This window comes from Pantherophis guttatus, chromosome 1 (assembly GCF_059756535.1).
Source record: "Pantherophis guttatus breed Tessera chromosome 1, ASM5975653v1, whole genome shotgun sequence".
NCBI classification, from domain to species: domain Eukaryota; kingdom Metazoa; phylum Chordata; class Lepidosauria; order Squamata; family Colubridae; genus Pantherophis; species Pantherophis guttatus.
Genome location: NC_142063.1, coordinates 12,099,413 through 12,114,335, shown reverse-complemented (window position 1 = coordinate 12,114,335; position 14,923 = coordinate 12,099,413).

The window sequence follows — 14,923 nt, the reverse complement described above, 5'->3', positions numbered from 1 at the left end:
CCTGGCATCCAAAACGAGCCGCGTGGAGACTCCTGGGAGGGGACGGGTGGCATGGGCGGAGCCAGCCGAAAATCAGCTGGCCGGCGCACACATGCATGCTAGAGCCAAGCTAGGGCAATGGCTCGCGTGCCCACAGGTAGGGGGCATGCGTGCCATAGGTTTGCCATCACGGCCCTATACCATTTCAGACAGGTAAATAGAATCCTTAGTTCTAAGTTGCTTCTCTCCTTAATTAGTTTCCACCCATTGCTTCTTGTCCTGCCCTCAGGTGCTTTGGAGAACAGCTTAGCTCCCTCTTCTTTGGGGCAACCCCACAAATATTGGAAGACTGCTATCATGTCCCCCCTAGTCCTTCTCTTCATTAAACTAGACATACCCAATTCCTGCAACCGTTCTTCATATGTTTTAGCCTCCAGTCCCCTAATCATCTTTGTTGCTCTTCTCTGCACTCCTTCCAGAATCTCCACATCTTACAACCATTCATTTAGTGACCGTTTGAATTTAAGGCGGCCCTAAATACCTAAATACATTCCAGTTGTCAAGTATCTGAATTTTGATCACGTGGCCATGGAGAAGGCGGCAGCGGTCGTAAGTGTGAAGAACGGTCACAAATCACCATTTTCACTGCCGTTGTAACTTTGAGAGGTCACAAAGTGAATGGTTGTAAGACGAGGACTACCTGTAGATGGGATATACAGGTAGTTCTCAACTTACAACCTTTCATTTAGTGACCAAGGTTACAACAGCAATGAAAATAGTGACTTAACGACTGGTTTTCACACTTAACGACTGTTGCAGCATCCCCGTGGTCACAGAATCAAAATTCAGACGCTTGGAAACTGATTTATATTTATTTATGACGGTCGCAGTGTCCCTGGGATCACGTGATCCCCTTTTGCGACCTTCTGACCGGCAAAGGCAATGGGGGAAGCCAATTAGTAACACTGAAAAAAACGTGTTACTAACTTAACAACTACAGTGATTCACTTAAGAACGGTGGCAAGAAAAGTCGAAAAAATTCAGCCAATGAGCTTGTGGGAATGAAGAGAAAAGGGTTGTAAAAATGGGTCAAACCCAGGGGTGAAATCCAGCAGGTTCTGACAGGTTCTGGAGAACTGGCAGCGGAAATTTTGAGTAGTTCGGAGAACCTGCAAATGCCGCCTCTGGCTGGCCCCAGATTGGGGTGGGAATGGAGATTTTGCAGTATCCTTCCGCCAGGAGTGGGGTGGGAATGGGGATTTTGCAGTGTCCTTCCCCCAGGAGTGGGGAGGGAATGGGGATTTTGCAATATCCTTCCGCCAGGAGTGGGGTGGGAATGGGGATTTTGCAGTGTCCTTCCCCCAGGAGTGGGGAGGGAATGGAGATTTTGCAATATCCTTCCCCCAGGAATGCGGTGGGAATGGGGATTTTGCAATATCCTTCCCTCAGCAGTGGGGTGGGAATGGGGATTTTGCAGTATCCTTCCTCCAGGAGTGGAGTGGGAATGGAGATTTTGCAGTATCCTTCCCCCAAGAGTGGGGAGGGAATGGGGATTTTGCAACATCCTTCCCCTGGAATGGAGATTTTGCAATATCCTTCCCGCAGGAGTGGGGTGGGAATGGGGATTTTGCAGTGTCCTTCCCCCAGGAGTGGGGTTGGAATGGAGATTTTGCAGTATCCTTCCCCTGCCACGCCCACCAAACCAAACCACGCCCACCAAGCCATGCCCACAGAACCGGTAGTCAAAAAAATTTGGATTTCACCACCTGGTCAAAACTCACTTAACGCCTGTCTCGGTTGGCCACAGAAAGTTGGGGTTGAATCGTGGCAGTTAAGCTGAGGACTCCCTGCGTATCCGAGGAGGAGGTGATGAAACCCGTCAGAGGCCTGGAATGGAAGAGCATTTCCAGACGGAGGTCTGGCTCAGCTCCCAGACGGAAACCATCAGTGGCCCTCTCTGATCATACGTCTGGTTCCCGGGCTCTCCTTTTTCCTGCCCGCTGGCATTTTGAAAGCTTTGTGCGGAGGTCCAGAGGGCAGGCCGCGTGCCGTCAGAGATGGGTGGCCCTATCCATCGCCTTAATAAAATAAAAACCAAATAAATGGCGGCTTGTCAGCCTGCCAAGAGCAACCGGGAGGAATTTTATTTCCCCCCTACGTGCGATCCGAGGAAGAAAAAAATAAAAACAACACAGCACGAAACGGGGTTACGGAGCTGGCTGGCGTTGTGGTTTTTTGTGCTTTCCAGGCGGCCTCTCTGTGGGTTGTGGAAATAAATGTACGAGTTGGCTCTGTGCCGCTTGCTAGGACACGAGAAGTGGAAATTTGGGAGGGGGGGGTGAGTGCGATAGAAGTATCCCAGGTTTTGGGACAAATAGGGTGAAAAAAATGGAGCGTGATTGCCTTGGTGGTTTTAGGATGGCTTGTCTTCAAATACTAAACAATGGTGGTTAGACGACCAAATAGCTCGACTGGAACTCGCAGATTTAAATGGTGATGAAGGCAGGTTTAGCAAGGAATCCCTATTGCAGTATGCCTTACTGTTAGCAACTCTAACATGGGTGGACTTCAACTCCCAGGATTCCCCAGCTAGCACTCCTCAAGATGGGTGGACTTCAACTCCCAGGATTCCCCGGCCAGCACGCCTCAAGATGGGTGGACTTCAACTCCCAGGACTCCCCAGCCAGAACGCCTCAAGATGGGTGGACTTCAACTCCCAGGACTCCCCAGCCAGAACGCCTCAAGATGGGTGGACTTCAACTCCCAGGACTCCCCAGCCTGCACGCCTCAAGATGGGTGGACTTCAACTCCCAGGATTCCCCAGCCAGCACGCCTCAAGATGGGTGGACTTCAACTCCCAGGATTCCCCAGCCAGCACGCCTCAAGATGGGTGGACTTCAACTCCCAGGACTCCCCAGCCAGAACGCCTCAAGATGGGTGGACTTCAACTTCCAGGATTCCCCAGCCAGTATGCTTATGGTTTGATGCCTTAAATTGGGGTGGGCAATTATGGGCCTTTTACTGGCTGGGGAATTCTGGGAGTTGAAGTCCATAATTCACAAAGGAGCCATAGCTGCCCATCCTTGCCTTAAATAAAACAGGGTGATCTAAAACGAGATCACTGAGCTTCTGATGATACAAGAGGATCAACTGCAGGGAAGTCTGTGGAGTTAATGAGGTGCTGGGGAGTTGTAGCCACTGATAACAGAATAACAGAGTTGGAGGGATCTTGCAGGTCATCTAGTCCAACCCCCTGCTCAAGCAGCCACACCCTATACCATTTCTGACAAGTGGCTGTCCAATCTCTTCTTGAAAGCCTCCAGTGATGAAGTAGCTGCTATCATGTCACCCTTGTCCTTCTCTTCACTAGACTAGCCATGCCCAGTTCTTCCAACCGTTCTTCATATGTTTTAGCCTCCAGGCCCCTAATCGTCATCTGACATCTCTATAGTTTTAACAGAAGAACAGAGTTGGAAGGGACCTTGGAGGTCTTCTAGCCCAACCCCCTGCTCAAGCAGGAAACCTTACACCAACCATCCCTTTTAACTCCAGCTTCTCCTTCCCCGAGAAGTCACGAAGTGATTGCACTTATGACAAATCTAGTCGCCCCTCATCACTAACGTTTCTCCCAGCTCTGGGAATCAGGCTGGGCAGTCCCAGTTTTCCCACAATGCCTCAGAGCAACCCTGGTCCCATGGCATTATGGGAATTCCTCAATGGCTGCTCTTCAGTCGAGTCGTGTGTCAGAGTCTCAGGAAATGGCCCCAAGCTCCGTCAGGAACCTTTCGGGATCCATCAGGCGCCTGGGACGGAACCATCTGGTTGGCTCCGTCTCCCTGCGGCGGGGGGAAGCGGTAGGAAAGTCCAAGTGAAGGAGCGAATGATCTGTCCATGATAAGGGTTTAATATCTAGGTCCCCTCTACCAAGATCATTCAACCACTGACCAGAGATGAAAATCAAGTCCAGAGTGTGTCCCCCTATGTGAGTGGGGCCTTGAACTAACTGGGTCAGGTCCATGGCCGTCATGGAAGCCATGAACTCCCGAGCCACCTCTGACGCCTCACCCGCGGATGGCAGGTTGAAATCCTCCATGACAATAAGTCTGGGGGTATCAACCGCCACCCCGGCAATGATGTCGAGTAGCTCGGGCAGGGTCGCGTGGCAGGGAGCCAGGTACGTAGTCAGCAAACCCATCTGCACCCCACGGCCCCACTTCACAAAAAGGGACTCACATCCGGCTATCTGAGGAACAGTGGTCTCCCTCGGACAAAGACTTTCCCTAATAATCACCGCCACTCCCCCACCCCTCCCCTGGGCCCTTGGCTGATGAAATGCACGGAAACCTGTTGGGCACATTTCGACGAGGGGGACCCCCCCATCTTGGCCCAACCAGGTCTCCATAATACCTGCCAGGTCTGCACCCCACTCTTTACGTTTTTCTCCCTAAAACACAGTAAAAATACATATACAGGCAGTCCTCGACGGACAACGGAGCCCAAAATTTAAAAAGACTGTTGTTAAGTGAGTTTTACGACCGTTCTTGCCTCAGTTGTTAAGCGAACCATCACGGTTGTTAAGTTAGTAACACGGTTGTTAAATGGATCTGGATTCCCCATTGACTTTGCTTGCCAAAAGGTCGCAAAAGGGGGAATCACGTGACACCTCCTCCCCCCGGGACACTACAATTGTCATAAATATGAATCAGTTGCCAAACATCTGCATTTTAAAATGTGACCATGGGGGAAATGCTGCAACGGTCGTGCGAGTGAAAAACGCTAAAAAGTAAATTTTTTCCCCCAGTGCTGTTTGGTCACTAAACGAATAGTTGTAAGTCGAGGACTGCCTGTATTGCAAATGCGGCCTCTTTGGGAGGCAGATGAGTGGAAGAATCCACATCTTTCAAAGCAGCTTGGCTCATGGAACAGAAGGGTAAAAAAAAAAAATTGAAATATTCTTTGAGTGGCAGGCTTCCCTCCCGGCAGAGAAGAGACCAAATCCCACAGTGGTGCTCCAGACAGATAGTTCTGCGTTCAACCCTTTTCTCGGCTTCCTTTTTGGCTTTTTAAGATGCAGATCCATCGGCTGGAGCGTGAGAATGGTGTCTTATCAAGGGGGGAAAAAAATAAATAAAACCTTTCTTTTGCTTCTCGGCGTCAACGTTCAGAACTGAGAAGGGAGCTTCCCGGAGGGATTGAGATGAACAAGCTTTTTGAAGCTTGTTCATCCCCCAGATGGTAGACTGGCTCTGCTTTGATGGAACAAGGGTGGTTACCAGCAGGTCTGAATGGGCCCTAGAATAGAATAGAATAGAATAGAATAGAATAGAATAGAATAGAATAGAATAGAATAGAATAGAATAGAATAGAATAGAATAGAATAGAATTGGACTTGGACTTGGACTTGGACTTGGAATGGAATAGAATAGAAAACATGGAATGGAATGGAATGGAATGGAATGGAATGGAATGGAATAGAATAGAATAGAATAGAATAGAATAGAATAGAATAGAATAGAATAGAATAGAATAGAATTGGACTTGGACTTGGACTTGGAATGGAATAGAATAGAAAACATGGAATGGAATGGAATGGAATGGAATGGAATGGAATAGAATAGAATAGAATAGAATAGAATAGAATAGAAAACATGGAATGGAATGGAATGGAATGGAATGGAATGGAATAGAATAGAATAGAAAACATGGAATGGAATGGAATGGAATAGAATAGAATAGAATAGAATAGAAAACATGGAATGGAATGGAATGGAATGGAATAGAATAGGAATGGAACGGAACTGGAACGGAACGGAACGGAACGGAACAGAACAGGAATAGAATAGAATAGAATAGAATAGAATAGAATAGAATAGAATAGAATAGAATAGAATAGAATATTGGAAATAATAATAATAATGATACGATAGAACAGAATAGAATAGAATATTGGAATGAAGAATAAGAATATAAATAGGAATAAGAATAGAATAGAATAGAATGTGAGAGGCGTGCATAAGAGCACCAGCGTGCCTACAGTCCCTGTCCTAAAGTTCCCTTTAATTGTATTCATTTTAGGTATTCAATTCATGCTTATACTTATATATATTATCTAATACCTACTCGACAAAAGAAATAAATAAAAATAAAATAAAAAATAAGTAGAATATAGAATAGAATGGAATGTAGAACAGAACAGAACAGAATAGAATCTGGAAGGGACCTTGGAGCTCTTCTAGTCCAGCTCCCTGCTCAAGCAGGAGAACCTATACTATTTTAGATAACTGGCTGTCTAGACCCGTAATGGCGAACCTATGGCACGCGTGCCCAAAGTGGCCCGCAAAGCCTTGCCTGTTTGTCTTCCGGGTTTCTGGTGCGCATGTGCGCATGACGATCAGCTGTCCTTCATTCTTGCGGCACTGCTGAAAATCAGAGTGCGCATGTGCGCCGGCCAGCTAATCGTCTGGCGCACATGTGCGCTAGAATCCGGAACTTCAGCTTTTCCGCAGCGCAGCCCTGATGAATGTGCATGCGCGCAATGTTTCCGTGCGAGGTTTGCCATCACTGGTCTAGATTCTTCTTAAAACCCTCCAGTGTTAAGAGCACCCAGAACTTCTAGTGGCAAGCTGTTCCACTGGTTTATTGTCCTCACTCTTAGGAAGTTTCTCCTTAATTCCAGGTTGCTTCGCTCTTTGGTTAGTTTTATACCTCCTGGACTTTCATTCAGTCCAAGGGTGAAATGCAGCAGGTTCTGACAGGAACAATCTGGAGAACCGGTAGCGGAAATTTTGAGCAGTTCAGAGAACCGGTAGCGGAAATTTTGAATAGTTCAGAGAACCGGTAGCGGAAATTTTGAATAGTTCAGAGAACCGGTAGCGGAAATTTTGAATAGTTCAGAGAACCGGTAGCGGAAATTTTGAATAGTTCAGAGAACCGGTAGCGGAAATTTTGAATAGTTCAGAGAACCGGTAGCGGAAATTTTGAATAGTTCAGAGAACCGGTAGCGGAAATTTTGAATAGTTCGGAGAACCGGTAGCGGAAATTTTGAATAGTTCGGAGAACCGGTAGCGGAAATTTTGAATAGTTCGGAGAACCGGTAGCGGAAATTTTGAATAGTTCGGAGAACTGGCAAATACCACCTCTGGCTGGCCCCCGAGTGGGGTGGGAATGGAGATTTTGCAGTATCCTTCCCTTGCCATGCCCAAGCCACGCCCACCAAGCCACGCCACGCCGACAGAACAGTAAATAGTAAAAAATGTTGGATTTCACCAATGAATCAGTCCCAAGCAAAGGTCTCAGGAGGAAACCTTTGGTGGGGAGTTTTCTGGCTTTGAAATTGGGGAGAGGGGAGGGAACCAAGGGGAATTTGGAAGTAAAAGACGTGCCACCCGAACTAATTTGGGCAGCCTTTTGCTGCACACAGCCGCTGAGTAGTAAAAAAAAAAAAAAAAAAGCCTGCCACTCTTTATTTATTTACCAATACTCTTAACAGTGCATTCTTCGAAAAAGCTGAAACAAATCCTGGTTTATAAAAGGCTGCTTTTGCAGAAGAACCACAGCGCCCTCTGCTGAGAAGAAAAGGCAATGGAGTGGGATTGGGGAGAAGAGATGCTGTTTTAAGCAAAAAAAAATATTTTTTTTGCAGCCAAATCACACTGACCTGTTCCTGTTCGTGCAAAAATGCCTCAAATAAAGATAGTCCTTGACGTACAATCACTTGTTTAGTGACTGGTCGAAGTTATAACAGCACTAAGCATGTGACTTTTGACCAGTTTTCACACTTAACAACTGTCGCAGCAACGTATCAAAATTCAGATGCTTGTCAAACTGGCATGCGTTTAAACATGGTTGCACTGTCCCGAGGTTGGTGCCATCCCCATTTATAACCTTCCCAGCTGACTTCCAACCAGCAAAGTAAAAAGGGGAAGATTGATTCATTTAACGACCACGTGACTGATTCATTTAACGACTGAAGTGATTCGCTTAGCAACTGTGGCAAAAAGGTCATAAAACGGGGCAAAATTCACTTAACTGTCTTGCTTAGCAATAGACATTTGGGGCTTAACAGTGGTCGTAAATTGAGGATTACCTGTACCCAGAACAGTATCACTACTCTTGCTAGTTCATAGCCCTGGAGTTAATCTTTTTAAATTTAAGTTAATAATTTTCCCCTTTTTAGTTCCTGCATTTCTGATCCAAGCCCTTTTTTTTTTAAAAAAAATAATTTTTTATTTTATTTTAATACAAACAATCCATCTTCCATTAAACTGTGTGTCATCTGGGTACAAATGTCTTCTGCGATAACAATGACAATTTACAACCATATTCATTATTTGTCTACTCTTAACTTAATACTGATATACATATCTAATACTGTAATAATCCTCATCTTAATTATATTGATATATTTTCTATACTTCACTAGTCTACTTTTATTTCTAACTTTCATATTTATTCTCTAGCCATTGGTAGAATAGTTCCCATATAATATAATATTCAGTTTGTTCCTTCTCTTTAATTGCAAGTGTTAACCTATTAATTTCCGCACATTCTAATATTTTCCTAATCACATTTTCATCCGTAGGAATCTCTTCACTTTCCCAGTTTTGTGCAAATACAATTCTAGCTGCAGTTAATACATGAATAATCAGATATAAATTTTCTATACTCTAAGTCTCTGGTAAAATCCCCAACAAGAATATTTCGGGTTTCAAATCAATGTGCTGTTGTATCATCTTCTCCAACCACGTATGTATTTTTGCCCAGTATTTTTTGGCTGAGCCAAGCCCTTGAATGACAGACTAGGGTCCGTACAATTGCTTTACCAATGCAGTGACTTCTAGTTTGCTGACGGCTTGAACACTGTTATGTTGAGCTGGGCAATCCTCAAACAATTGGATTGGGAGCACACAGAGCAACCCAAGCCTGTTTTGCTGAAATTGGGTTGCAGGATTGTTTTTTTCACTCACTGAATATCCATTAGGTTCGTGGTATTATCCAGAAAAGGATTTTAGCAAAATTCAGTGTCTTCAGTTAATTGGTGCTCCAGTCTGAGAATTTGGAGTGCGTTAGAAGTATGAAGAAACATATATGTAATGCTCTCTACATGGGGCTCCCCTTGAAAAGCATCCGGAGGCTCCAACTGGTCCAGAATGCAGCCGCGTGGGTGGTTATGGGCGCAACTCGTTGTGCCCATGTGACACCCCTCCTGCGCGAGCTGCACTGGCTCCCAGTGGTCTTCCGGGTGCGATTCCAGGTGTTGGTTACTACCTTTAAAGTGCTCCATGGCATTGGACCTGGGTACCTTCGAGACCGTCTTCTGCCACCAGTAGCCTCCCACCGGGCAGTCCGCTCCCACAGAGAGGGTCTCCTCAGGGTGCCATCGGCCAAATTATGTCGGCTGGCAACACCCAGGGGAAAGGCCTTCTCTGTGGGAGCCCCTGCCCTTTGGAATGATCTGCCCCCAGAAATTCGTAAAATCTCTGAACTCCGTGTATTTCGCTGTGCCCTCAAAACCTTGTTGTTCCGCCAGGCCGGGCTATCAATGTAAAGATTTTAATTGGTTTTAAATGTGGGATTTTAAATTTGGGGGTTTTATAATTGAGCCAATTATTTAATAATTTTAATTATTTTTAAATGTTGTCTGTCTTTGTGCTTTTAATCAGGCTGTACACCGCCCTGAGTCCTTCGGGAGAAGGGCGGTATAGAAATAAAATAAATAAATAAATAAATAAATAAAATAAATATATATTTAATTTAAACAAACAGCCAATTTTAAGTTGCAAAATGAGTGCGTTACATTTCAGGATGATTTGCACAAATCTGAGCAAAATTTATATATCAGAGATGAGAAACTGCTCCAAGTTAATTTCAACCTTCTAGTCCTACCTTAGGCAGGAACTCCAACTGGCTGATCTTGGACTAATCACCAGGAGATGGTGAGTTCTAGTCCCGCCTTAGACATGAAAGCCAGCTGGGTGACTTTGAGCCAATCACCAGGAGATGGTGAGTTCTAGACCAACTTTAAGCATGAAAGCCGGCTGGGTGACTTTGGGCCAATCACCAGGAGATGGTGAGTTCTAATCCCGCCTTAGACATGAAAGTTGGCTGGGTAACTTTGAGCAGTAACTCTCTCTCAGCCCAGCCCACCTCACAGGGTTGTTGCTATAGGGAAAATAAAAGGAGGAAGGAGTATTAAGTATGTTTGCCGCTTTGAGTTATTTGTAAAAATAATAAAGGCAAGGTAAAAACAAACAAATAACCATAAGGATTGCATTGGAGCAGGGGTGAAATTCACTTACCTTCACTACTGGTTCGCAAATGTGAGTGCGCGTACGAACTTGCTATGCTCGCACTCCTCCTCCATGCATGCACAGAGGGTCAAAAACGGGACGTGATGACATCCGGGCAGGTGGGTAGGCTCGGTTCGCCCGAGCCAGATAGAACCAGCTGAATTTCACCACTGCATTGGAGGCACTTCAGCTACAAAGATTATTTGAAGGATGGTACTATAAAAATACATTGAGCAGAACAAAAGTTAGGTTTACATATCCCACTAAACCACAGGTCCCCAACCCCCTGGTCTGTGCAGCAGCACCAGGCTGTCGCATGCCAGAAACTGGGCTGTGCAGACAAGCGAAGCCTCATCCATGGGATGCAGGCAACATGTGAAACCATGCCCACACCAGTCCACGGAAAAACCTCTCTCCACGGAACCGGTTCCTGGCACCCCAAAAGTTGGGGGCCGCTTCACTAAGCCATGGTTAGCTTTGGGTGAACCCAACAAACTGGAGCTCCTTCGTTCAAGAATGGTTCAGCAAACCATAGCAAGTCTTTTGCGCCAAGCCAACCCCAGCTATAAATGACGGCTCGCAAATCATAGGGATAGTTTAACACGATGCTTAAACACGGTATTGATTGACCGATTCTGTACCGTCAAGTTGGTGGCGATTCTTAGCGACGGAGGTGATCAATTCCTAAACTGGTCTTCCACCCATCACTGCTGTAACGGAGTCCCATCTCCCTTGCTGCTGATCGTCCTCTTCTTCTCTTTTCTTCCGCATTTCCCAGCATTACAAACTCTTCTCAACAGAGTGAGATATTCTTATTGATTGATAATGCGCTATCCAGTTGGTGCTGATTCTTAGAAGCCACCTAGGTAGACCTCCAGGAAGATCCGTCCCAGCATTCCTTCAAGTTTTGCTCTAAGTGACTCAATCCATCTTCATTCATGGGATCCTCTTTCTCTCTTTTCTTCCTCCGCATCATGGACTTCTCAGGAGAACTGGGTTTTTGCATTGACTGATTAAGTACAGTACATGCAGTGGTGGGATTCAAGTAATTTAACAACCGGATCTCTGCCCTAATGATTTTTTTTCAAATTAATTTTTTTTTTAGATTAAATTTTTTAAATTTGATTTATATGGCGCCCTTCTCCGGAGACTCAGGGCGGCTTACAATTGCGTTAAGCAATAGCCTTCATACTTTTGTATATTTATACAAAGTCAGCTTATTGCCCCCAACAACCAATTTGCCAAACTATTCAGAAAGTTAACAACCGGTTCTCCCAAAATGGTGCGAACTGGCTGAATCCCACCGCTGGGTACATCCCAACCAGTCACTGTCAACTCTTAGAGACTCATAGATAGATTTTCTCTACGACAATCTGTCTCCAACTTGGTCCTTCAGTTCTTCCATCGGTACCCATTATGCAGGGGTGAAATGTAAAATTTGTTACTATCGGTTCTGTGGGCGTGGCTTGGTAGGGGGGTTTAATGTTTAATGTTGGTAGGGGGGTTTAATGGGATTCTATTGTACATGTTTTTAACTTGTGTTCGCCGCCCTGAGTCCTTCTGGAGAAGGGCGGCATATAAATACATGAAAAAAATAATGTGACTGGGTGGGCGTGGTCAACTTTTTTTAAAAAAAACTTTTTAAAGCATTTTTTCTAATGCTTTGAAAAGCCTCTGCCGATCAGGCAACTCAGCTGGGATAGTCAGAGGGGCTTTTTAAAAAATGCTTTGAAAAGCCTCTCTGACATCAGGCGACTCAGCTGGGATCGTCAGAGACTATTCAAAGCACTTTTTTTTACCAACTCTTCGGCCAAGAGGTTGCAGAAAAAAATGCTTTGAAAAGCCTCTGACGATCTCAGCTGAGCCGCGGGATCATCAGAGGCTTTTTTTTTTACTTTTAAAAATGCATTTTTTTGTTGGAAGAGGTTATAGAAAAAATGCTTTGAAAAGTTAAAAAAAAAAGCCTCTGATGATCGTGCAGCTCAGCTGGGCATGGTGGGGAGGGGTGCAGGGATTTTTGCTACCGGTTCTCCGAACCACCCGCCGCCATCGCTACTGGATTGGGCAATTCGGTCCGAACCGGGAGCATTTCACCCCTGCCATTACGGTGGTAACAAGAGTCCATCCACCTTGCTGCGTTAGTCCTCCCTCTTTTTCTCTTTCCTTCCATCATTCCCAGGAACAGAGCCCCCTCAAGAGATCTGGGTCTTCACATCACCTATGAGAAGTAGGATAATTTGAGCTTGGCCACCAATGCCTTGAACAAGAACTTTGGGTTGATTTTTGTTTGACGATCCATTTGTTTGTTTTCCTGGCTGTCCGTGGTCTTCTCAGGAGCCTCTTCAAGTTCAGAGATATCAATAGTCTTCCTCTCCTGCTTCTTCAAAGTCCAAAGTAGGCTAATTTGAGGCTGGATATTGGTGCCTCGAATGAAAATTTTGGGCTGATCAGTTTTCTTACTTCACTGTCCACTACAACATCAGATTTTCATTTCAAATATCTTCCGTTGTGTTACACAAATCCAGCAAGTGGGGGTTAGTTCATCCTTCAGGATATGGGGTAGACCATGAGCTGTTATGATAGCAGTGTTCCAATTTCTTAGGGGCTGCCAGAAAGAAGAGGGGGTCAACCTATTCTCTAAAGCACCTGAAGGCAGGACAAAGAGCAATGGATGGAAACTAATCAAGGAGAGAAGCAACTTAGAAATAAGGAGGAATTTCCTGACAGTGAGAATAATTATTCAGTGGAACAGCTTGCCTCCAGAAGTTGTGGGGGTTCCATCACTGGAGGCTTTTAAGAAGAGATTGGAAAGCCATTGCTTGAGCAGAGGGTTGGACTAGAAGACCTCCAAGGTCCCTTCCAACTCTTTGTTAGCTGAGTAGCCAGGGCTCAGCATCTCTGTGCATGAATTCAGCTTTTGGGTACTTCTGTCTCCATTTTGGTAGGAAAATGGTGATGAAAACATTCGGATTTACACAACATCCTCTTGCAGGTCCAGGTCCAGACCTTGAAGTTGCATTCTTATGACATGTTAAGGTCCCTCAGACGCAACCTGGGATACAAGTAATCCTCGATTTATGACCATAATTGAGTCCCAAATTTCCATCGCTAAGCAAGAGTTATCTGAGTTTTGTCCCATTTTACAACCTTTCCGGTCACAGTTGTTAAGTGAATAACTGCAATTAATTAAAAAAAGCGTTTAATAAGTCAATCTGGCTTCCTCGTTGGTTTTGCTTGTCGGAAGGTTGCAAAAGGGGATCACATGACCCCAGGACATGGCAAGTGTCATAAATACATGACTGTTGCCAAGCGTATGAATTTTTTACCACGTGGCCATGAGGATGCTGCAATGGTTGTGTGAAAAACGCTCATAAGTCAACTTTTTTTTCCGTGGTGGTGTAACTTTTTTTTTAAATAAAAAGTTTTTTATTTTTTTTAAGACAAAAGACATAATATATCAGTTCTTCTGTGTGTCATCTCGGTGTTTCTTCGGTGACTTCTTCTTTTTGTTACTCCTCCTCTTCTTATTTCTTCCTTAATAAATCCCATTTCTCTATTTCAATACTTTCCCCAAAATACATATATTTAATGTAACTTTCTCCTGCTTGCTTATCAAATTCTTTATCTATATCTCTTTTCTATCCAATCATAAAATTTCTCCCATATCTTAAAATATTCTGTCTCCTCTTTCTGTTTAATCGTTAATCTATTCATCTCTGTGCAGTCCAAAATTTTTCTAATTACTTCCCCTTCTAAAGGGATTTTCTCTGCTTTCCATCTTTGTGCAAATATTATTCTTGCTGCAGTTAATTATATGTATAATCAAAATGTATACATTTTGTTTACTAATTTTCTCTGGTAGGATACCCAGGAGGAACAAGTCAGGTTTTAAATCGATATGTTGTTGAGTCATTTCTTCTATCCATAATCTTAATTCTGCTCCAATAATCTTTAGCTTTAGTGGTGGTGTAACTTTGAACGGTCACTAAACGAATGGTTGTAAGTGGAGGTCCATGTTTTTTAGCCTGTCGTTTCCAATGTTTTATGAAAACCCAGAAATTGGTTTAAATCAAGGACCCAGACAGGGACGTGCCCTTGAATGGTACACCCATCAAGTAAATTGGATTCACACAACACCCTCAGGCAGGGGTGGGCAACTGTGGCCCTTTTACAACCTGTGGACTTCAACTCCCAGAATTCCTGAGGCAGGCAAGCTGGCTCAGGAATTCTGGGAGTTGAAGTCCACAGGTCATGAAGGGGCCGTTATTTGCCCACCCCTGCCCTCAGGCACAAGTTAGGCCTCGTGAAAAGGTGTCTGGTCAAAGCCTTGTTGCGGGTTGTATTTAAATCTTGAATTATTTCCCCGTTTGCATACATAATATAAATTCTGGCAAATCGGACCGGGAAAAGTCAAGGAAAAGAGGGAACGTCACTCTGCACGCGCACAGAGGCACCGTTTAAAAATAAAACTAAAACAAAACGTTTGGGCTCCTCTAGCCCTTTCCACTCGATGCCCCCCAAGTCCTCCACCGACCCATAATGCCACGCGCCCCATATACTCGCCCCGCGCATGCGTACCCCTTACTCTAGCCAAACGCTCAGACCGTATATTTCCCCCGCCATCTCTTATCTAACAACCAACCTTGCTTTAAATA